This window comes from Lethenteron reissneri, chromosome 20 (assembly GCF_015708825.2).
Source record: "Lethenteron reissneri isolate LAM-NWPU_2019-01 chromosome 20, ASM1570882v1, whole genome shotgun sequence".
NCBI lineage: Eukaryota > Metazoa > Chordata > Hyperoartia > Petromyzontiformes > Petromyzontidae > Lethenteron > Lethenteron reissneri.
In genome coordinates, this window is record NC_083798.1 from 237,288 (window position 1) to 260,986 (window position 23,699).

Sequence of the window (23,699 nt, forward strand, 5' to 3'; positions counted from 1 at the left end):
TAAGGTACTCGTTTTTCCAGCGACGCCAGAACGTGTTCGCGAAGCTCTGCACTTGTCTCCATTGACGTCTGTAGAGGTCTGCAGTGCTGGTCTCCTCGGTAGGTGCTGTGAGCACATCTGTCTTCTGGGTAAGAAGTGTAGCAGGAGTCAAGATGAATGGTGACTCCGGGTCGGTTGAGACGGGGATCAGGGGTCTTGAGTTAATTATGGCTGAGACCTCGGCCATGAGAGTGGTCAAGACCTCGTGAGAGAGCCGTGTGGACCCGACATCACATAGCATGGAGTCGAGAATGCGTCGAGCAATCCCGATCATGCGTTCCCAGGCTCCACCCATGTGCGAAGAGTGGGGAGGATTGAAGATCCATGTGCAGCCTTGATCACTAAGGTATTTCCTGACAGAATAATCTTCGACATTCTCCGTATTGATCTTAAGCTCTTTACATGCTCCTATGAAATTAGTTCCACAATCAGAACGGAGTTGCTTGGTTGGCCCTCTGATGGCAAAGAACCTCCGGAGTGCATTTATAAAGCTCGAAGAGTCCATGGACTCGATGACTTCGATGTGCACTGCTCGTGTACTCATACAGGTGAACAGCACTGCCCAACGTTTGCTGTTCGCGAGCCCTCCTCTGGTGCGGCGGGAGATGACTGTCCACGGTCCGAACACGTCGATCCCTACAGAGGTGAAGGGAGGTTTCACACTGAGTCGATCGGCTGGGAGGTCTGCCATTTTCTGTTCTTCCTGTTTTCCACGTAGCTTGCGACACCGGATACACTTGTGGATTGTGCTGGCGATGCACCTCTTTGCTCCAACGATCCACAGCCCTGCAGATCGGATTGCTCCTTCTGTGAAGTGCCGACCTTGGTGCTTGACCTTCTCGTGGTAGTGGCGCACGAGTAAGATTGCGATGTGGCTCTGGCTTGGGATTATGAGGGGGTTTCGTTCATTCTCATCTAATTTTGCATACCCTAGCCGACCACCGATCCTGAGCAAGTCGTCTTTGTCCATCCCGGGGTTTAGCTTCCTGAGGGTGCTGACCCTAGGAAGGTCTTCTCCCTTGTTGATGGCCTTGATCTCACTTGCATAAGCTGCCTGTTGCCCACAGCAGAAGATTGATTTCCTTACTCTGGAAAGCTCGTCTTCAGTGCGTGGCACTGTGCAGTGATGCCATCCATTGCAGCTACAAGTAGTGCCTCTCATCGGGCGATGGAAGCAGTCTGCGATATGCGTTAAATGTGCTATCGCTCGCACGAGCGTCGTCCATTTCGAGAAATGTTCAAAAGGGTGTGGACTCAGTGGACTTCTTGGTCGCACATTTGTTACGAAAGTTGTCACTAGAGGACGAATCTCCTTGTCGGACTCGGGCTCTATGAGTCCAAAGGTCTCCTTGGTAGTACATGGGCCACCGTCACGTCGTAACAGGAATGCTGGACCCGTCAGCCAGATGGTTTGATTCAGCAGAGATGCAGGGACGGACCTAGTTGCGAGATCTGCTGGATTCTGGTCAGTTGGAACGTAATTCCATTGCTCCGGCTGCGTCGATCTCCTGATGCGCTCCACCCGGTTGCTGATGTAGGTGTAGAACCTTCTGGTTTGGTTGTTTATGTAGCCTAGTACGACCTTACTGTCCGTGTAGAACTTGACCGCGTCCAGTTTGACGTCAAATTCGTCTAAGATCAGTTCCGCCACCTCTGTAGCAAGAACCGCTCCACACAGCTCAAGCCTTGGGATGGTATGGTCCGGTTGTGGGGCCTTGCCGTGGAACTTCTTCCAGGATTCCCACTCGGGCGACAGCTCCGGGTCTAGGAACGGAGAGGCCACGACCGCAGCAACCACCGCCACGACCACCAGCAGAGCGACGAGCAGCGGCTTCGTCTTTGGCTTCCTCTTGTCAGTGAGGACTGGCTTGGAGAAACGTGGAGGAACAAAATCCATCGAAGATGGTGGATGTACGTGTGAAGTTGTGGTGGTTTCTTCGTACGTCTGCACGGTACAGCCTTGACTTCTCTTGCCGAGTTTCTCTTTCAGCGTGAAGTGGTTAGGGCACGGTTTGAAGAGCGACGTGCGTCCATTCGTGAGCACACTCGTTCTGAATGTGCTAATGTGGTCTGGTTTGTGTATTCCCTTCAGACAAACGTCACCTACGATGACCCATCCTAGGTCGAGTCTCTGGGCATAGGGAGCGTCGTGAGGTCCATTGCGTTGGTCGCGAACCTTGTGGACTCTCAGCATGTCCCTGCCGAGCAGAAGTAAAATCTGTGCCGCGTGATCCAATGGCGGGATGAACTCTGCTATGGGTTTCAGGTGTGGGTGGTGACGTGCAACTTCGGGCGTGGGAATCTCACTCCTGTCGTCCGGTATCTTGTTGCACTCTGTCACCGTAGGAAGGGCTAGCTTCATGGTGCTATCTATGGCTTCCACCATGAGGCCGCTCGCTCTTCTTCCCGCTGTCTCCATCAGTCCTGAGCATGTTCTGAGCGTGTATGGAAAGGAATTCCCACCTACACTTAGCTGATCAAAGAACTCTGACCTTGCCAAAGACCTGTTGCTCTGGTCGTCCATTATGGCATACATCCTTACTTCCCTTTCAGGATGTCCTTTGGGATAGACTCGGACGAGGCATATCTTTGAGCAAGATCTTCCTTTGAAGCCTTCTCCACAGACTTCTGTGCATTTGATTGTGATTGACGAAGTGAGTGCGGCGGTCTCGCCTTGCTCCCCGCCGTGCTCTGCTTCGGGATCGGAAGCCTTAGTGCTACTGGGTTTTGAGTAAAATGTGTGCAGAGCAGTTGCATGTTTGTCGCTGCCACATTCCTCGCACTTGATATCTGCCTTGCAATTCCTTGCAAGGTGGTTTGTAGAAGCACAGCATTTGAAGTACACTCCAAATTCTTTCAGCATGTTCTTCCGCTCTTCCAATGGCTTCCTCCTGAACTCACGGCATTTCTGGAGGGAGTGAGGTTTATCATGCAATGGGCATTGCTTCTCTGGATCCTCTATCTTTTTCTTTGTGGTGGTTGCCTGGACGGAGTTTGCGAATGTCGCAGGAGAGACCTCAGTCTTGTGTACGGAAATTGGCACTCTCGCTGTTCCTCGTTTCGCCGTAGTCCTTTCCATTTTTGGGAGATCTGGACTGGAAATCCCCGTGGTGCCAAACATGAAACTCGGGTCATTTCTAGTCTGAGCCAGGTTACGGATAAACTTTGAGAAAAAAGAGAATGGGGGGAATGCAACCTGATGCTCTGACTTGTATCTTGAACCCGCTGTTCTCCATTTTTCCTGCACGTCAAATGGCAATTTTTCTACGATGGGGTTCACGCCATGGTAGGTATTCAAGAAAATGAGACCTGGTAAGTAGGGGTCAGCCTGGGCTGATTCAAGCTCCATCAAAAGATCTCCAAGCTCCCGTAACCTTTTATTGTCTCGACCAGAGATTTTTGGAAAGTTCTGCAACTTCTTGAAGAGAGCCTTCTCAATGGTTTCTGGGCTACCATAGCACTCCTCGAGCCTCTCCCACACCGCATGCAGGCTTGAGGCGGGGTCGTCAATGTTTGCTGACCGGATCCTCTTTGCGTACTCTGCAGATTCATTTCGTAACCATTTCACCAACAGGTCGACTTCTTCACTTGCAGAGATGTCTGCATTTCGGATTGCATTCCTGAAGGTAGATCTCCAGGCTCGATAGTTCTCAGAGTGGTCATCAAATTTAACGAGTCCTGTGTTGATTAGTTCGCGGTGAGCTAGGTACCTAGCAAAGTCTCCTAGTCCTGCTGATCCAGGGTGTGTCCATACTGGCGTTTGTGAGGCGGCATTATTGGCTGTATTGCCTAGCATGCCGTCATTTGCGATGGCGTTGGACTGTGAGCCCAGAGGGTTTCGATCACGTTGGTTGGATCCCCTTATGTGACTGTCTGGAATGTGGGTCTGACTTGGTGCATCCACGTCTGACCCCACGTGCGCGACGCTGAGTTGGCGACTAACTGCCAGAGCGGGATATGCATTTCCACCATTCCTGTAGACAGCATTCATGTTCATTCGGAGTGGAGATGGCAATGCCTAAACGTCCACCCTTTGTTCAGTATGGTTTGGTGGAGGAGCATTGATGCATTGTTCAGACCAGTCCAAAATATTTTTTCTGGTGAGTTGATCACGGTCCTTGACAGGTTTCTGAGTGCCAAACTCACTCCAATTCTCTTCCTTATCCAGGTTGGCTGCTGCCTCGAGCACCTCTGCCTGGGCCATTGCAGCAGCTGCTTCCCTTTTGAGTTGTAGGGTGCCTAACTTAGCATCTAGCTCAATTTTCTTCCGTGTGGCAGTAGCCTCTAATATACTCTCTTGCTCTCGTGCGGCAGCAGTTGCTATGCTTGCTTCTTCTTGTATACGAGCCCTTTCAATTAGCATGGCTTCCTCTTCGGCCATGTAGGCAATACGGGCGTTTGCTGCTTCTGCTGCGGCGCGTGCCTGAGCTGCTGCCATACCAGTAGATGATATATGTGAGTGTGCTGAGGCTTTAGATCTTGTGGTGGACCTGGATGAGACAGAGTGCTGAGATCATGTCTCTCTTAAGCCCTCCACATGGTCCATTGCATCTTGTATCACTGCCTGCACATTATCATCGAGCAGTTCAAGGAAGTGCTCTTGTCTGCGCACTTCCTCAATGCCCTCATCTGTTTTCACCTTCATCAGGAGGGAGATGTATCTATTTGCCAGGAGCTTGTAGCTTGAGCTGCTCACATTTATTCGCTGGATGGCCCGCTGAATTGAGGCCACTGTGTCTGAGGCATTTGAAGCTTCAGATAAATCTGCTTCAACCCGGTTCCATGCCCGTTGTATCCTGGCATCCAGGTCCTGTTTCTCAGCCTCATAGCTTTCCAAGGCCCGTTGCGTCAACCTGACCTCCCTCTGGGGCCTTGAACTCCCTTGGTCCTCTTGAGGCAGGATGGGAGGTCCTGGATTGCTTAAATCATCTTCTTCAGCATCTCTCCCTGCTGAACTGTGGCTGTCCATGCTGCGATGCTTGCAACATGATTTTAATGTAGACTCGTTGCAGAGTTCCTTGCTTGCTGCAGGCTGACTGCTTGAGAGCTGGTTGCTTGCTGCAGGCTGACTGCTTGAGAGCTGGTTGCTTGCTGCAGGCTGACTGCTTGAGAGCTGGTTGCTTGCTGCAGGCTGACTGCTTGAGAGCTGGTTGCTTGCTGCAGGCTGACTGCTTGAGAGCTCTTTTCTTGCTGCAGGCTGACTGCTTGAGAGCTGGCTGCAGGGCTGGTTGGAAGCTTCAAGAAGACTATCTTTTTACTTGGCTGCAGAGAGCTGGCTGCAGCACTGGTTGGGAGCTTCAGGAAGAATATCTTTTTACTTGGCTGCAGAGAGCTGGCTGCAGCACTGGTTGGGATCTTCAGGAATAATATCTTTTTACTTGGCTGCAGAGAGCTGGCTGCAGCACTGGTTGGGAGCTTCAGGAAGAATATCTTTTTACTATCTCGGCCTCGCTGTGCGCTGCGTTGCACCGCTAGTCGAGTAGATAACCATGTGTTCAATAAACCCTCGGAGCCAGGATGACCGTCCAACTCCGATCGTCATTTATTGATTGTAACAGGTAAAACTGGTGAGAAAACACAGATACAGCATCAGTTATAATTCGGAAACACCCACACAATGAACACCACAGCATCAGAACATTGTCTCAGATAACAATAGATCCTGGAAGGACCAGGCCCCCACATTACCCCTGAACAACTAGACAAAGGCACAAGCTGGTGCGTTGCATACAGGCACAGTGTATTCATCCCACTGCACCCCAAATGTACAGCATTACACTTAACACTAAACTGTGGATGAGATACTTCGTCATCACTCTCAGGATCGCAACATAGGCACAAGTCTGACTCGACCTACTAAATCACAAGTAACATCCACAATAGGGAAAGTCACAGGCTTCGTTACTAACTAGGCCTCGTATTTACTACAACAACTTAACGGCACCATAAAGGCATTTACGTTGCTATAACGGTCATTCCAACATTACAACAGAATTTCCAATATTATAAGAATATAAACAACATACAGATAATGCTTCTTAAGCTCCCACAATGGACAAGTGCGGCTGTGGTCTAACTGAGATGCGATGCGTGCCGCCATCTTGACTTATCTGTGTAATGGCTGACGCCCGCGTGGTACAGTGGAAATCTGACATCGTCACTTCCTGGTCACGTGACCAACATTAGCATAAAAAAACAGGAACTTCCTGTTAACGTACGCTCCGCATCTGCCGTGAGGCAAGACACCCCTGAACAACTAGACAAAGGCACAAGCTGGTGCGTTGCATACAGGCACAGTGTATTCATCCCACTGCACCCCAAATGTACAGCATTACACTTAACACTAAACTGTGGATGAGATACTTCGTCATCACTCTCAGGATCGCAACATAGGCACAAGTCTGACTCGACCTACTAAATCACAAGTAACATCCACAATAAGGAAAGTCACAGGCTTCGTTACTAACTAGGCCTCGTATTTACTGCAACAACTTAACGGCACCATAAAGGCATTTACGTTGCTATAACGGTCATTCCAACATTACAACAGCATTTCCAATATTATAGGAATATAAACAACTTACAGATAATGCTTCTTAAGCTCCCACAATGGACAAGTGCGGCTGTGGTCTCACTGAGATGCGATGCGTGCCGCCATCTTGACTTATCTGTGTAATGGCTGACGCCCGTGTGGTACAGTGGAAATCTGACATCGTCACTTCCTGGTCACGTGACCAACATTAGCATAAAAAAACAGGAACTTCCTGTGAACGTACGCTCCCCATCTGCCGTGAGGCAAGACAGGCTGGGACAGGCGTCCTGCTGACCGGACACTTGCCAGGAAACATTTTGCATCTCATTTTGTTTTGTAGAGACACTCAAGGGTATTATAAAAAAAACGTAATCGCTTCTTTTGTTTTTAGCAATTATGCAATGTCAGTGTCGTCACTGGTGATTGAATGCAGTTTAGCCTACAGCAGCAGCGGCGTATACGTTTGTATCCGCCATCAGTAGCAGCTCGATGGGTTATTCTCACACTTTCTCTCAGAACATTCATTATCTTGTGACGACAATCTCCCCATTGCTATGATTGGCCTCAACCAATTATTTTAAAGGTTAAAATCAAAAATCCGATCTTCAAATCGCAAGTTGTGACTAAAGCAGTGTCTAGCATATGACAGGCAAAAATATATATTTACATAAATTTAAACATTTAACTTTCAGACAGGCAGGGCGTGACTACGCCATGGCCACTCTCCGCACCACAAGTGGCACTTACACCGAGTATCCAGCATGTAAGGGCTTAGTATTCTGTGTGCAGTAACTAACTATACTATCTATACAACACTCACTGTGTACAACGTTTAGAACGGACTTACATGACAGTATTTTTGCCGTTCGCATGAAAATGCAGAATTGTTGATTCATTATCTTGATTAATTATCTTGTTTATTTATCTTGATTAATTATCCTCCTCCTCGCGCGTTGATGGGTCATTAGCAAGATACCAATGTGAGGGGTCTGGTGGAGCTTCTGGTGGCCATGATGAGAGGGCTTCAGCAGAGCGAGAGTTCGTGTCGTGTCGCTGTTCCTCCGCCTCCTCCGTTGAAGGAGTGCAGACTTGCAGTGGGTGCACTGTGCGGTCCCTCGCCTTTGGGTTGCATGGCCACAATCGCACAACTGTGGCTTTTCTTTAATAATATCGATGTGTATCTCAATGTAGAGTATCTAATGTATCTCTATGTATCTCCATGTAGAGTATCTATGTATCTCTATGTATCTCAAGCGTCCTCAACCTGGAGGCGCCCCCATTCTTCGTGCTCCAACCCAATGATGGCGTCACGCGCCACCGGACCCTCGGCCACCTCAGATGTTACAACCTCGGCCGACGCCGCAAGGGGAGGGGGCGAGGGCTCGTTGGGTGTCTTACAGCGCCCGGAGCCCAAAAAGCACGCGCACCTGCCGCTCGTTGGTAATCGCAACAGGACGTCAGCGTTCGTGTGACAGGAGCCTTTGCTATAGGTAACCTTGAAGGAGTAGTCCTGGAGGACCTCCAACCAGCATGAAAGTTGGCCAGATGGCTGATCAACACGCAGCGCGTACTGGAGCACTGCCTGGTTAGAGCGCACCTCAAAGTGTCTACCATAAGGGCAATACTGTTGCACAAAAAACACAATAGCTAACAGTTCCCGGCGTGACACAATACCGTTGTTCGGCCGGAGACAGCACTCTGCTTCCGTATGCGACAATACTCTCGACGCCATTGACAACTTGGGATAGGTGTTACTTGCATCCAGTGTTACTTCCATCTGTATCAAGGACGAACGGCAAAGAAAAGTCGGGGTAGCGGAGGGGAGGGGTGTTCACCAAGCCATCCCAGAGTGCACCAAATGCGGCCTCCACCTCCTCCCCCCAGTGGAATTTATGACCCTTTGCCGTCATGGCATGGAGGTTTAGCGAACCTGATGACAAAATGGCGGAAATATGACGCGAATCCTATGAAACTGCGCAACTCCCCCACCGACGTGGGGGTCGGCCAAGTTCGTACACACGCGGTTTTGTCTGGGTCAGTCGCAATACCCGATTCACTTACTATGTGGCCAAGATACCGAACCGATTTCTGGAGGAAGTGACACTTCTGTGGTTTAAATTTCAGGTTGGCTGCACGCATTTTGAGAAAGACAGCGCGTAACCGTGCCAGGTGTTCGTCAAACGTATGGCTGACCACGATAACATTGTCGAGATATATTAAGCACGAGTCCCACTGGAGACCAGTCAGAACCAGTTCCATTAATTGCTGGAACGTAGAAGACCCATCGGAAGCCGATTTAATTCTAACAACCCTTGTGGTTAAATCTTGACTTAAAGCTGTCATGCCTGCAGGAATTCAGTGAGTCATGCATTCGAGGTAGAGGGTACGCATCAGCGACAGAAACCTTATTAAGCTTAGGAAGTCAACACAAAAGCACAAGCTACCATCGTGCTTTTTAAAAAAAAGTACAATTGGGGCTCCCCATGGGTTGGTGGACGGTGAAATAATGTCCTCAGCTAACATTTCGTCAACCGCCAGCCGAACATGTTCGTTTTCCGTAGGGCTCAGCCGGTATGCATCTGTATGTATCTCAATGTAGAATCTCTATGTATCTCTATGTATCTCTATGCGTCTCTATGTATCTCTATGAGTCTCTATGTATATCTGAGTCTCTATGTATCTCTGAGTCTCTATGTATCTCTATGAGTCTCTGTGTATATCTGAGTCTCTATGTATCTCTGAGTCTCTATGTATCTCTGAGTCTCTATGTATCTCTATGAGTCTCTGTGAGCCTGATAGACAATGTCCCCTCCACGTCTGCCCGTCTCCTCCGCATTCAGTGTCTCCTCAGCAGACAGGCTTTGCTTGAAACCCACCTATCTGTGATAGGTGGGTCTCTCTCTCTCTCTCTTCGAGACAAAACTCGACAATGCACAGCTCAAACCAATCATTAGCGTCGCTGGTGGAGAATATCAGTGACACGATAATTAAGCAGTGGATATAACATGCAGGAGACATTGCATGTATATGACAAAGATGACCCCTATAGTATTAACAGGCTGTTGAGGCAAGTGCTGTTAGCGAGTAGCAACCTATGAAGGTCCACACGGCACACGAGGTGGGCGTGCCAGCACCACGCCCGGCCGCCTTTGTCTCCCAAGTGGATATGTTTACGCACCACACCGGGTATCCATTTGAGGCTGAGTCGACCTGGGGGAGGGAGACCCAGGACCGGTTCAGATAATCGTCACTGGTATTGGTGGCCGTGAGCGGGAATCGAACTTAGGTCAGCGGGTTGGTGGCGCACTGGAACGCTAACCGCTACACCACTGCTCCACTGCTCCACGCTGTACTGTACCCACCCTCTCCATCAGGCCACTCATAAACACCGCCTTGTTGTGAAAGACCCAACGCAGAAGATCCCTGGGGGTTTGATTTTCCACAAAGCTGCTCACGGTCCACCCTACACCGCATCCGCTGCACAAACCATGGCAGCAGTAGATGCGGGTAGCTGATGCTGCACAAACGGCAAGTAAAACAACTCTCCAGTAGCAGTGTGCGACTGTGGTCATCCAGAACAGACCGTGCAGCGTGTAACGACGCAATGCCCCGACTCATAAATACTAAGGAGACATCGCAGCGTTGATGATACACTACTCCGCTACTCCTGACGCGGTTATCTGGGCTTGACCAGCTGAATTTGAAATTGTAGATGTTGCTCTGCAATCTACATCAACCCTATGCGATAGAGCGGTGGTTATTCTTAACCTGAGGTCCATCTCGCACCCCCTTGGGGGTGCTAGATGCCCTTTCTGGGGGGATGCGAGACATGGCCAGATTTTTTTCGAAAGTAAATAATCGAAAACGTAAGCTACAACTTACTCCATTTCAAACTTGATTTGAAGCTTTCGGGACTGCAGGAATGACTCTTTGGTTCTTTCGGTAAAGTCTCGTAGAAAGAAAATCAATTAAATAATAGAATACGACGTTTCGATTGCAACACAAGCAATCGTCATCAGGTAGAAAACAAACCTAGTCAACTTAGAAATACAATGCAATACAACACAGAGAATCGGCTAACACAACAGTCAACACCCTACCTGGTTGATCACGTTCTTCCAAAGATTGCTAAATTTAAGAGAGAGACAAAACACAGACACGGAGACACACAGACAGACACATGTAGAGACACACACATAGACACACAGACACAACGCCTCTATGTCGAGGCCTTAAAGAGAGGGGGGGCAGAGAGAGAGGTGGGGTGCTGGAGCAGAGAAATTAGCATGTCAATGAGAGAGCTGTGTGGAAATCCACCCCGCCGCGGCCAGGGGGGAAGAAAGAGCAAATTGATCTATGCAAGGTTGGTAAATTTTAGAGAGAGAAATAGGAAGTTTGAGAAAACGAACTTAGCAATTTTTTGTTGAAATGTAATGCAATGCAACACACAGAGAGTCGGTTAACACACAGTTAACGCATAGCCTGGTTGATAACTTCTAATTTAGCAATCTTTGGAAGAACGTAATCAACCAGGTAGGGTGTTGACTGTTGTGTTAGCCGACTCTCTGTGTTGTATTGCATTGTATTTCTTAGTTTACTAGGTTTGTTTTCTACCTGATAACGATTGCTTGTGTTGCAATCGAAACGTCGTATTCTATAATGTAATTGATTTTCTTTCTACGTGACTTTACCGAAAGAACCAAAGAGTTACTCCGTTTCATTAAACCCAAAGTGTGCATGAAGATTATTACATTTTTCCAACGATTGAGAATCAAGGTGTTGCAGTAAAGGTTAACAACACCACAGCGATAGAAGAAGAAAGAGATTATGATGACGACGACGACGAGACGTCGCTGCGTGCTTGGCCGTGCGGCTGTGCAACGGTGTCCACGCGTCTCCATCTCGTGGCCCGAGCGCGCGACTGCAGCGTAACCGAATAAGCAATTGCCATGTGCAAAACACTGACGCGGGGGGGGGGGGTGTGAAAAAATCTGAATAGTTGTGTACGCCTTTCTGGCAATAAAACAGGAGGTGTTAAGATGTTCAAACACCAAATAGGTGAAACCTTGTGCAAGGAATCGTGTCTGCATTAACCACACGCGATACTTGTGGTGAACATGCCAACAAAAATTATCCGGTAATATATGGGCATTGACTTTGAAACTTATTGGCCTACACCAGATGGTTGAATAACGTTCTTCCACAGATTGAAAAATTAGAGGTTACGTGTGGAACAAACAAGCAAGGAGAAATCACCTGAAGACGGAAGCTTGTGTTGCCTCCGAAACGTCGTGATTTTTATTGTTTTATTTTTATTAATTTTACCTACGTGACTTTACCGAAAGATCTAAGAGTATGAATCCTTGCAGTCACGAAAGCTTCAAATCTAGAATGGAGAAATCGGAAGTTTGACAACAAATGTAGTAAAATTAGAGAGTGTAATGTAATGCAACGTAGAGAGTCGGCTAACACACAGTTAACGCATAGCCTGGTTGGTTAACGTTCTCCCACATATTCATAAATTAGAAGTAAAGTGTGAGTTGTGAATAAAACCTCCCAGTAGAGGTGGTTCAAACTATATTCGAAGCTTTCGTGACTGCAGGAATTACTCTTTGGTTCTTTCGGTAAAGTCGCGTAGAAAATAACATAATAGAATACGACGTTTCAGTTGCAACACAAGCAGCCATCATCAGGTAAGAATAACACCAACAACACCTACAGAGACACCCAAAGACTCACAGAGACACCCACAGAGATACCCACACAGACATAAAGAGACCCATAGATTAGCACGGTTGGCTACGTACGGTGCAAAAGAAGTTCAACAGACATACGGAGGTCCACAGACACCCAGACCCATAGACACCCACAGCGACCCACAGAGACACCCATAAATATATATTGAGACCCACAAAGACACCCACCCGTAAAAACACCCATCGAGACCTATAGAGACCCACAGACTAGTACAGTTCGCTACGTACGGTGCGAAGTAAGTTCAACATACATACATTCCTTAAGAGCTGCACGCGTGCGTAATCGTGACTTAGAGATCGCGCGTGAGACGAGGAGTCCCGATCATCGTTCACTGCCGGCGTGTACAAGGTACAGGTGGCGAGATGTTAACTACCTCGCCTGGTGTACAGGAGGTTGTGGGTTCGACCTCGACCCTGACGCCTGCTGTATATTTCAAGTTGTAGTGTCTCTCTCTCCCCGTGGAGATGTTAACTACCTCGCCTGGTTTACAGGAGGTCGTGGGTTCGATCCCGACCCTGACGCCTGCTGTATATTTGATGTTGTAGTGTCTCTCTCTCTCCCCCCGTGGAGATGTTAACTACCTCGCCTGGTATGCAGGAGGTCGTGGGTTCGATCTCGACCGTGACGCCTGCTGTATATTTGGAGTTTGCGTGTCTCTCTTCCCGTGATCGGGTTTTCTCCGATTTTTTTTACATTTCGAATCAACAACATACGTTTAGAGTAGTTGGCTGCTATGAATGTCCATGCGACAAACCACTCCGTTGGGCTATCATTTGTGGGCCAGATCGCTTCTGAAAAAGAGCTACACAGCTCAGTGGGCCTGTCCTGCTGAAAAAAAAACATAGTTTCGTTTTAATTGTAGCCCTGTTACGAGCACGGCATTACCGCGTTGGGTGAGAAACGTTGGCCGAATTAATCGAAGGGTTTTCCCTGCCCATAACTTGCTAGAAATACGGTTTTTTTTTTAAACAGCACTAAAAGTAATTTGCTCTGGCGGCCGCGGAGTGGCACGCGTCCACTCCCAGGACCGACACTCACGACTGAACGCGTTCCAGAATCCATCCATCCGCGTTTCAGACGCATGGGTCGTCTCCTCTTCGTGTTTAAATGCCATTGGTCCCCCCCCCCCCCCCCACTGCCTCTCCCAGTGCTATTCCAATTGCAACAACTTATTTGTGTGTGTGTAGTTTATTGTCCTTCCCCCGCAACCTCCGATTAGCTATGTTGGCTACGTACGGTGCGAAAGAAGTTCAACATATACACACAGAGACCCAGACACCGAGCCCCATAGAGACCCACAGATCGCCCGTGGAGACACCAGACACCCATAGAGACCCACAGAGACCCACAGCTTAGCACGGTTGACTATGTACGGTGTGATAATTGGTTTTTTACCCTTCTATCTGGCAACAAAACGGACACCTTTTTGCCAGATAGAAGGGTAAAAAAACAATTATCATATTTTTTTACTGGCAAATGAGGTTCCAATGGTATGTACGGTGTGTAAGAAGTTCAACATACATACAAAGACCCGCAGATATCCAGACCTATAGAGACCCACAGAGACCCATAGAGACACCCATAGACCGATGGAAACCCACAGAGACACCCATATTGACACCCATAGACACGGTTGGCTACGTATAATGCGAAAGAAGTTCAATGTATACACACAGAGACCCAGACACCCCAAACAATAGAGACCCACAGATACCCATAGAAACACCCATAGTGACCCACAGAGACACCCACAGGGACCTACAAAGACGCACAGATCAGTATGGTTGGCTACGCACGGTGGGGAAAAAGTTTACCATACATAGAGACCCAGAGATCCAGACCCATAGAGACCCACATATACCCATAAAGACCCACAGAGACCTACAGAGACGCTCAGGTTAGCACGGTCGGCTACGTACGGTGCGAAATAAGTTCACCATACATTCTTAAAACATCGGCGTTGTGCAGCGCGACGCGAAGACTCAACTCGGACCCCTTCCAGAGCCGTGCCAACCTCGGGTAGGAGGAGAGCGCATCGAGAAAGAGATGTAACGGAACTACTCCCGGCCACCTTTGCATCCATCCACTATAGAACGGGGTTGGCAACCTGTGGCTCCGGAGCCGCATGCGGCTCTTTGGCAGCCCACTTTGCGGGCAGCCGTTTAAAAAAAGATACCATCTTAAACATAATTGAACGTAAAGATAATTGGTTTAAAAAAATATACCATCTTAAACATAATTGAACGTAAAGATAATTGGTTTAAAAAAATATACCATCTTAAACATAATTGAACGTAAAGATAATTGGTTTAAAAAAGATACCATCTTAAACATAATTGAACGTAAAGATAATTGGTTTAAAAAAATATACCATCTTTAACATAATTGAACGTAAAGATAATTGGTTTAAAAAAATATACCATCTTAAACATAATTGAACGTAAAGATAATTGGTTTAAAAAAAGATACCATCTTAAACATAATTGAACGTAAAGATAATTGGTTTAAAAAAATATACCATCTTAAACATAATTGAACGTAAAGATAATTGGTTTAAAAAAAGATACCATCTTAAACATAATTGAACGTAAAGATAATTGGTTTAAAAAAAGATACCATCTTAAACATAATTGAACGTAAAGATAATTGGTTTAAAAAAAGATACCATCTTAATCATAATTGAACGTAAAGATAATTGGTTTAAAAAAAGATACCATCTTAAACATAATTGAACGTAAAGATAATTGGTTTAAAAAAATATACCATCTTAAACATAATTGAACGTAAAGATAATTGGTTTAAAAAAATATACCATCTTAAACATAATTGAACGTAAAGATAATTGGTTTAAAAAAAGGTACCATCTTAAACATAATTGAACGTAAATATAATTGGTTTAAAAAAAGATACCATCTTAAACATAATTGAACGTAAAGATAATTGGTTTAAAAAATATACCATCTTAAACATAATTGAACGTAAAGATAATTGGTTTAAAAAAAGATACCATCTTAAACATAATTGAACGTAAAGATAATTGGTTTAAAAAAAGATACCATCTTAAACATAATTGAACGTAAAGATAATTGGTTTAAAAAAATATACCATCTTAAACATAATTGAACGTAAAGATAATTGGTTTAAAAAAATATACCATCTTAAACATAATTGAACGTAAAGATAATTGGTTTAAAAAAAGATACCATCTTAAACATAATTGAACGTAAAGATAATTGGTTTAAAAAAAGATACCGTCTTAAACATAATTGAACGTAAAGATAATTGGTTTAAAAAAAGATACCATCTTAAACATAATTGAACGTAAAGATAATTGGTTTAAAAAAAGATACCATCTTAAACATAATTGAACGTAAAGATAATTGGTTTAAAAAAGATACCATCTTAAACATAATTGAACGTAAAGATAATTGGTTTAAAAAAATATACCATCTTAAACATAATTGAACGTAAAGATAATTGGTTTAAAAAATATACCATCTTAAACATAATTGAACGTAAAGATAATTGGTTTAAAAAAATATACCATCTTAAACATAATTGAACGTAAAGATAATTGGTTTAAAAAAATATACCATCTTAAACATAATTGAAAGTAAAGATAATTGGTTTAAAAAAAGATACCATCTTAAACATAATTGAACGTAAAGATAATTGGTTTAAAAAAAGATACCATCTTAAACATAATTGAACGTAAAGATAATTGGTTTAAAAAAAATATACCATCTTAAACATAATTGAACGTAAAGATAATTGGTTTAAAAAAATATACCTTCTTAAACATAATTGAACGTAAAGATAATTGGTTTAAAAAAATATACCATCTTAAACATAATTGAACGTAAAGATAATTGGTTTAAAAAAATTAGCAGGGAATGGGGGTGTCACTCTCTCCAGCTCCCTCCAGCAGGAGGCCCTTCCACCAGCATGGGCGTGAGCGGGGAAGGAGGTCGTGGGTTCGATCCCGAACCTGACGCCTGATGTATGTTTGGAGTTTGCGTGTCTCTCTCGCCGTGGAGATGTTAACGACCTCGCCTGATATACAGGAGGTCGTGGGTTCGATCCCAACCCTAACTCCTGCTGTATATTTAGAGTTTTCGTGTCTCTCTCTCTCTTCGTGGTCGAGTGGACTTATCTTCTAGTCCTTTTCTTCTTTTTTTCTCCACATTTTAGTGTTTGACTTCTCTAAATTTCCACGTGATAGGCCATTTCGTTGAGCTATCATTTGTGATAGCCAGGTCGCTTCTGAATAATATTTACGTAACTCAGTCGGCCCTACCTTGTAAAATAAAAAAAATAGTTTAGAATTACAATTACAGTGATTGCCAGTGGCTTGACTGACACCTGGAGTATTGGTTTCGTTTTAGTATCATTGTCCCCTGAGTCACCCAGGCCACATATCTGCTATCGAGAAGGCCCATTGACCGAAAAGTCGCCTCATATATATGTCCTTCCTTTGAAGGCAACGGCTGTTCCAGTGTATTCACAAATGTGTGCCGAGTGTTGGTGGTGTCTGTCTCCCCGTGGTCGCGTGGATTTATTCTCCGGGTCCTCCGGGGTTTTCCTCCACGTTTAGAAACATGCATTGACATTATTTCGATTATTTTGCTGCTATAAATGTCCAAACAATTGACCATTTTGTTGAGCTATCATTTGTGGCTAGATTGGTTCTGAAAAATAAGATAATACCTCAGTGGGCTTTGCCTGGTAGGATGGGGATGCTTTCGTTTTATTTGTATGTGTTTAGGCGACATGTTTACCTTTCTTGTACTTTTCACTACGATCATGTTTTTTGTACTGTTTGTTGTTGTAACGCTCTTACCCGCCGCTTCGACTGGACATCTGTGAAAAAGGGCTTCACAGCTCATCGGATTCCTCCAGGACGGATAAATACTCGGATTCTGTTCCTCTACCCTCGCGAGTCATGGCTCACGTGGCCGCGCGTGAGCCCCACGTGGCCGCGCGTGAGCCCCACGTGGCCGCGCGTGAGCCCCACGTGGCCGCGCGTGAGCCCCACGTGGCCGCGCGTGAGCCCCACGTGGCCGCGCGTGAGCCCCACGTGGCCGCGCGTGAGCCCCACGTGGCCGCGCGTGAGCCCCACGTGGCCGCGCGTGAGCCCCACGTGGCCGCGCGTGAGCCCCACGTGGCCGCGCGTGAGCCCCACGTGGCCGCGAGGTGGCGCTCAAACTGCGCTCGGGGTGCCGCTGCGAGCACGTGACAAGCGCCTGAGCACCGCGGTACTTTGAAGGAAGCACTGGCAGAGCCAGTGGAGGGGGAACGTGCCCCCCCCCCCCCCAATGATCCGATCGAAATCCCTAATTTCGATCTATTAGAAATAAATCGGCATTTTTCGACCCCCATTGCCACTGTGTAGCATATTATTATGTACCAGGGACTCTATGAGATGATAGGATAATAGTCCATAATTGGCAATAAGTAACGGCAATAAGTAACGGCAAAGCAGTTATAAGTGATTCACATAATTGTGCGCAGTTGCGTATACAGTACACGACTTCCCTGAAGGCATTCACCTTCAGCGAGTGCGATGCCGATCACACGACGCGGTTCGAATTCGACCCTCGATCAATGGCTGCGCTATCGCCGCACACGCGTCGAATAAAAAGCAAGGCACAAGTCCTTACTTACTCACAACTATCATTTTTCATTGCTGGAGGGGTTGCCCCCCCTACCTGAAAATCGTGGCCCCGCCATTGAAGGGACGGGGGGCGGGGGAAACCTGCGTTAAGCTGCCAGGCAGGCGCGTTGTAACAGGATAAAATTAATGGACGACAGAATGAAGAACAAGTTATGTTAATATTGGAGGAAGCTAAATCAGCGTCAAGGGGCGGCCTAACGTGGCGGGCTTTTTCGATCCACGAATCGTCTCTATAGAGCGAGACATCACGTGAGAGGAATCGCTTTCACAATTTACATATTTGTATTCAAAATATCCAAGCTTGATCCATATTCGAACACATAGGCACGGGTATTAAACATGTCATGGCCATGCTGCACTCATCGGTGTTACCAATAGGATCGCTGACGTAAAGTGCCTCCAGGTAAATTTTGATTTAAAGCTTTCGTGACTGCAGAGATTCATAAAAGATTCATAAAACGTCGTGAAAATGTTATTGTTTTCTATTTTTGTTTATTTTATTGTTTCCCTTTTACGTGACTTTACCGAAAGAACCAAGAATATGCCTACAGGTAGTCTGTGAGGAAAAGGGGCCCGCACTTCCATCAGAAGTGCGGATCCTTTTTTGAAGAGCAATTGGGGCAAGGCCATGAGTTCCAATCCCCGTTGGGTTCATCATTCCTCCTAAGGCAAACGCAATGGGTTGTGTGAGAAATTACCACTCGTTATGGCACGGACAGATTGACCCCAGCCATAGGCATGTGGAATGTGTAACTTTCACTCCTAGATATGAGCGCAACCCCAATCTAAACTATGAACGATTTCATTTGTTTAACCGTGTAAGGCCCACTGAGCTATGTAGCTGTTGTTTTCAGAAGCGGCCTGGCCATCACAAATGACAGCTCAACGAATTGGCGGCTTATCATCGTCGTCGTCATTATCGCGTGGACATGTTTAAGCAGCAGCCAAATACTCTACATCTCAATCTTGATTTGAAGCTTTCGTGACTGCAGGAATCCGCACTCTTTGTTTTTTTTCGGTAAAGTCACGTAGGTATGAAATTAAATTAATCACGACGTTTCGGGCGCAACACAAGCGTCCGTCATCAGGTGGGAAAGCATGGTCTGCTGCTGAGGAAGACTGTTTTAACATGCTAATTTTTCACATTAACATCATGCTAATTTCTCAAATTAACATAGCCACTTCCGTGCCCTCGTCGAGGAGGCCGCTCTCCTATCTTACAGCTGCATGCTAATTTTTCACATTAACATCACTAGCCCCGGCCACTTTTTTATGACCCTTAAGCTACACCCATTTCAAACCTTTTAAAGCAGTCTGCCTCAGACAGCAGACCGTGCTTTCCCACCTGATGATGGATGCTTGTGTTGCGCCCGAAACGTCGTGAATTATTTTATTGTACTCTAAATCTCATTTGACCACACACACGCTCGCACACGCGCTCGCGCACACGCACGATTAGGCCGAGAGACAATGACGCGATTCAGACGAGAGCCCTGCGTGCAAGGAACCCACGTGCAATGTGAGTGACTCAGGAGGGAGTACCCACACTTTACCCCACCACACGCGACCTTGCCGACCCGAGGCTAACTGTAGTCGTACCCAATCATTTCTACATTATACCGCTAAAGGGGTGGGGGGGGGGGGAGTTAAAAATTGTCCCCAACGCTTCAGCCGCCGCACCGGGAGATCGACGTGACCTGGTGACCTCTGGATGGTGAGTAACGGGCGGACGCCAGGTCTGCTGCTCACCCTTCTACCGTGCCAATGTGGCAGCAGCTTCTCCCGCTCTGGAGAATCCCGCTCCTGTTACATGTCCACGCGTTCACGTGTTCACGTATTCGCATATGCACGTGTCCGCGTGTCCACGTATCCGTGTGTTCACGTGTCCGCGTGTCCACGTGTCCGCGTGTCCACGTATCCGCGTGTTCACGTGTCCGCGTGTTCACGTATCCGTGTGTTCATGTGTCCGCGTGTTCACGTATCCGTGTGTTCATGTGTCCGCGTGTTCACGTATCCGTGTGTTCATGTGTCTGCGTGTTCACGTATCCGTGTGTTCATGTGTCCGCGTGTTCACGTATCCGTGTGTTCATGTGTCCGCATGTTCACGTATCCGTGTGTTCACGTGTCCACATGTTCACGTGTCCGCCAATCCACGTGTCCACATATTCACGTGTTGTTGTTCACTTGTCGAGGTTACTGTCACAAGTGGAGTTTACGTGAGGTTACCGTGCCAAGTCGAGTTTACATGAGGTTACCGTGTCAAGTCGAGTTCACGTGAGGTTACCGTTCCAAGTCAAGTTCACGTGAGGTTACCGAGTCAATTCAAGTTCACGTGAGTGTAACCTGTGTGGTTATGTCTTTGTTAATTAGTGCATATTTTCGCGCTTCAGTATTATAATGAGAACCTCTTTATTTCTTTTGAACATATTTTTGACAAAGTGCTGAGGTGATGACCAGCGTGATGGAGAGACTTCACCCGAACACGATCGCTGATCGATTTGATTCGGTGTGATCGAGTCGTCGTATTACATCACTGATCTTAGAAACGGCTCGGCGTGGCGCAGGTAAAACGCTGAATAAGGGAGCTCCGTAAACAAAAAAACTTGTAACCGTAAAATGAACACTCGAATTTGTATTAATTGATGAAGATAACGTAATAATGAGTTATAAAGTGCGTACTACCCAGAAACTTTTACAATTAAGGTCTTGGAGATTAAATTTGCTTGTGAGAGTTTTACGAGGTTAATTTTTGTGTAAGTATAACTCATTCAAAACATTCAATTAATCCCATATGCGCAGGTTTCTGATCAGTGAGGCGTGGGGCGTGAAGTTGACAGCACATTTGGTCGCTGCAGATGGTCCGACGTACTCGTCTGCTGGAGGGGCTGGTTCAATAAACTCACCGTGTGTGGACGGAGTCTCCTGGATTCCTTGCGTCCAAGCATGGAGAGTAAGAAGATCACGCTGGAGAACTATCGGTTGTTATTATGTTAATTATTGTTGACCACCCTCACTGTGCCCAAGAGGACGATCACGGCCAGGAAGAACCGAGGCACAGTGGGGGCGGGTCACACAAGGTGACCGAGTCACGTCGAGTTTAAGTGAGGTTACCGAACCGAGTCAAAGTTTACGCGAGGTTACCGAGAAAAGTTATGTTTACGTAAGGTTACCGTATCAAGTCAGGTTTTTTTTACGAGGTTACTGAGTCAAGTCAAGTTTACCTTTGTTTACATGCGCGTGGTGGTGGTGGCTCCTTTCCTGCACGAATCTTCCACCCCAAAGCGCCGTCGTCCCATTAATTATCAACATACACATGGAACATTCTAAACAATGAGAGAGACGTGTGCGTATACTACCTAGTCATGTTTGCCAAACGTACACGTGGTTAATGCAGACTTGATGCCTTGCAAAAGGTAATCTATTTGGTGTTTGAACATCTTAACACCGCCTGTTTTTATGGCCAGAAAGGGTAAAAACTATTCTTATTTTTCATTGCCATTTATGGTCGTTTAAAATTAAAAAGCAAGTTGTGGCTGTGACTTAGCTGTGCTATGCAGGTGCTCAGAGATGTGTTATTGGTGTTGAGTTGTGAATGCAGTGATGGTGGGATGCTGAGTGTGTGGATGGCTTCGGGCAGGTTGTTCCAGAGGTGTGGTGCTGCAGATGAGAAAGATCTCAGAGGAAATACCAGACACTCATTGGAGGCCTCTCATCATCACCATCAGCCATTATTTATCCACGGGTAGAAGAATGCCTTCCCACGCTGTCGCCATTTCTCGTGGTCCTGTGATGCCACAATCCATCTCACTCCTGCACGTGAACTCCATATGTACGTATGTATGTTGAACTTCTTTCACACCGCACGTAGCCAACCCTGCTAATCAGAGTAGCGGGAGGAAGGACAATAAACTAAACACAACAACAAACAGTTCTAAAGAACTCCATCAATGCGGTGGTTCTGTCCTCTTGGATGCAACTCCCTCCTTTGGCTTCACCGGCCATCGTCACGAGCCCGCTTAACTTTCCGAGGCAGCCACCGTGATGCCTCTGATATGCAGTTCGTTCCCTGATCCACGCGCCCTTCGTCTCCCCGGTAACACCCCACTCAGCTGAGCTTCTCTTCAGCTGCCGCTCCGGGCTCCCTTTCCAGCCGTGGTGTGGCCGCGTTTCTTCGCTTCCGTCTCAGGGCGGGTCGCCCGGGGGGGCATTGGCCGCACGCGTTTCTCTGCCCGCACCCCGGGCAAACGCTGCTTGGCATCATCGCATCCATTTGCCCTCTTCACCGTCGTGCGAGTCCGCGCCTTTATTTATTAATGTAATCCATCGTCTTGATGTCAATTTTCCTTCAGTGCTTTCCATCGGTGTACCGGTGTACACATTCGGCAGTCGTTTTCCATGAGTCGCGACTTATTGAATGTGCCGTAGCGAACCAGTTGCACGCGACTTTGTTGATATTCATCCTGAGATCCACCTCGACAGTCGAAGGCCTCTGTGACGGGAGCCACGGCAGAGAGGTGTCAACTACCTCGCCTGGTATACAGTAGGTCGTGGGTTCGATCCCGACCCTGAAGCCTGTGTATATGGAGTTTGCATGTCTCTCTCCCCGTGGTCGCGTGGATTTTTATCCGGGTCCTCCGGTTTTTCCCTCCACATTTAGAATGAACACCACGTGTTTAGAGCATTTGGCTGCTTAAAATGTCCACGTAATAAGCCACTTCGTTGGGCTATTACCTGTGGCCAGGTCGCTTCTGAAAAAGAGCTACGTAGCTCAGTGGGCCTCACATGGTAGAATAAAATAATAATACTTTAGAATAGTTTTGTTTCACTTCCTTAAAGGTACGGTCGGCCGTCACTCTTGCGTAGGGCCGGTAGAGCGAACCGGCGTGACCTGAACAGGAGCGGGAAATTCTAGATTTGAAGTTTGATTGCCGCACCCCCTGAGCTGATATATTGTGAAGAGGGCAGACCCAGCGGTGGTGTTCACCGTTGCCTGGTATCGGAGCGAGAAAGGCTCAGCTTGAGCCTGCAGACCAACACTGAGCTGGGCCGGTGGCTCGGAGCGTTAGTCACTGTGAGTGGAGGGGCAGGAGCGTAACGCGCGTGGGGGCAGGCAGGGGGTGCCTTGCCCCCCCTCCTCCCCCCTGATGGCCAAAGCTCCAATGAGATGTGTTTTCAACAACCGTGTAAAAGAACAACAACATATTTTACATGCGATTTAAGTGTATCTTCATGAAAATGCTTTCATTTACGATCCACGTTTTATTTTAATGTAATTAGAGCAGTAATGTTTGGAATATTTATTTCGTGAGATAGGCGTAAATTATATCGCAAAGAGGTAACTGCTACGCTGCTGCAGTGGCTGCATTTGGCGAAGGCGGAGCGCCCCCTACAGCGTCAAATGTCCGAGACCGTGAGCCGAACGACGATGTGATGAGGCAAGAGGAGCCCGCGATATGAAATAGCCAAGCGTGCGACCGTGCTAGACAAATTGAATATCGGGGCCCCACCTGACCGATTGCCGCACCCCCTGAGCTGAAATAATGGAGTTACTACGCCACTGTGAAGAGGGCAGACCCAGCGGTGGTGTTCGCCGTGGCCTGGTATCGAATTCAGGTCTCCGGGGTCGTAGCACAGCGTGGTCGGTGGCTCACAGTGTGATGAGAGTCTGCGTGACACTTACAACCTGCCTGCAATGAG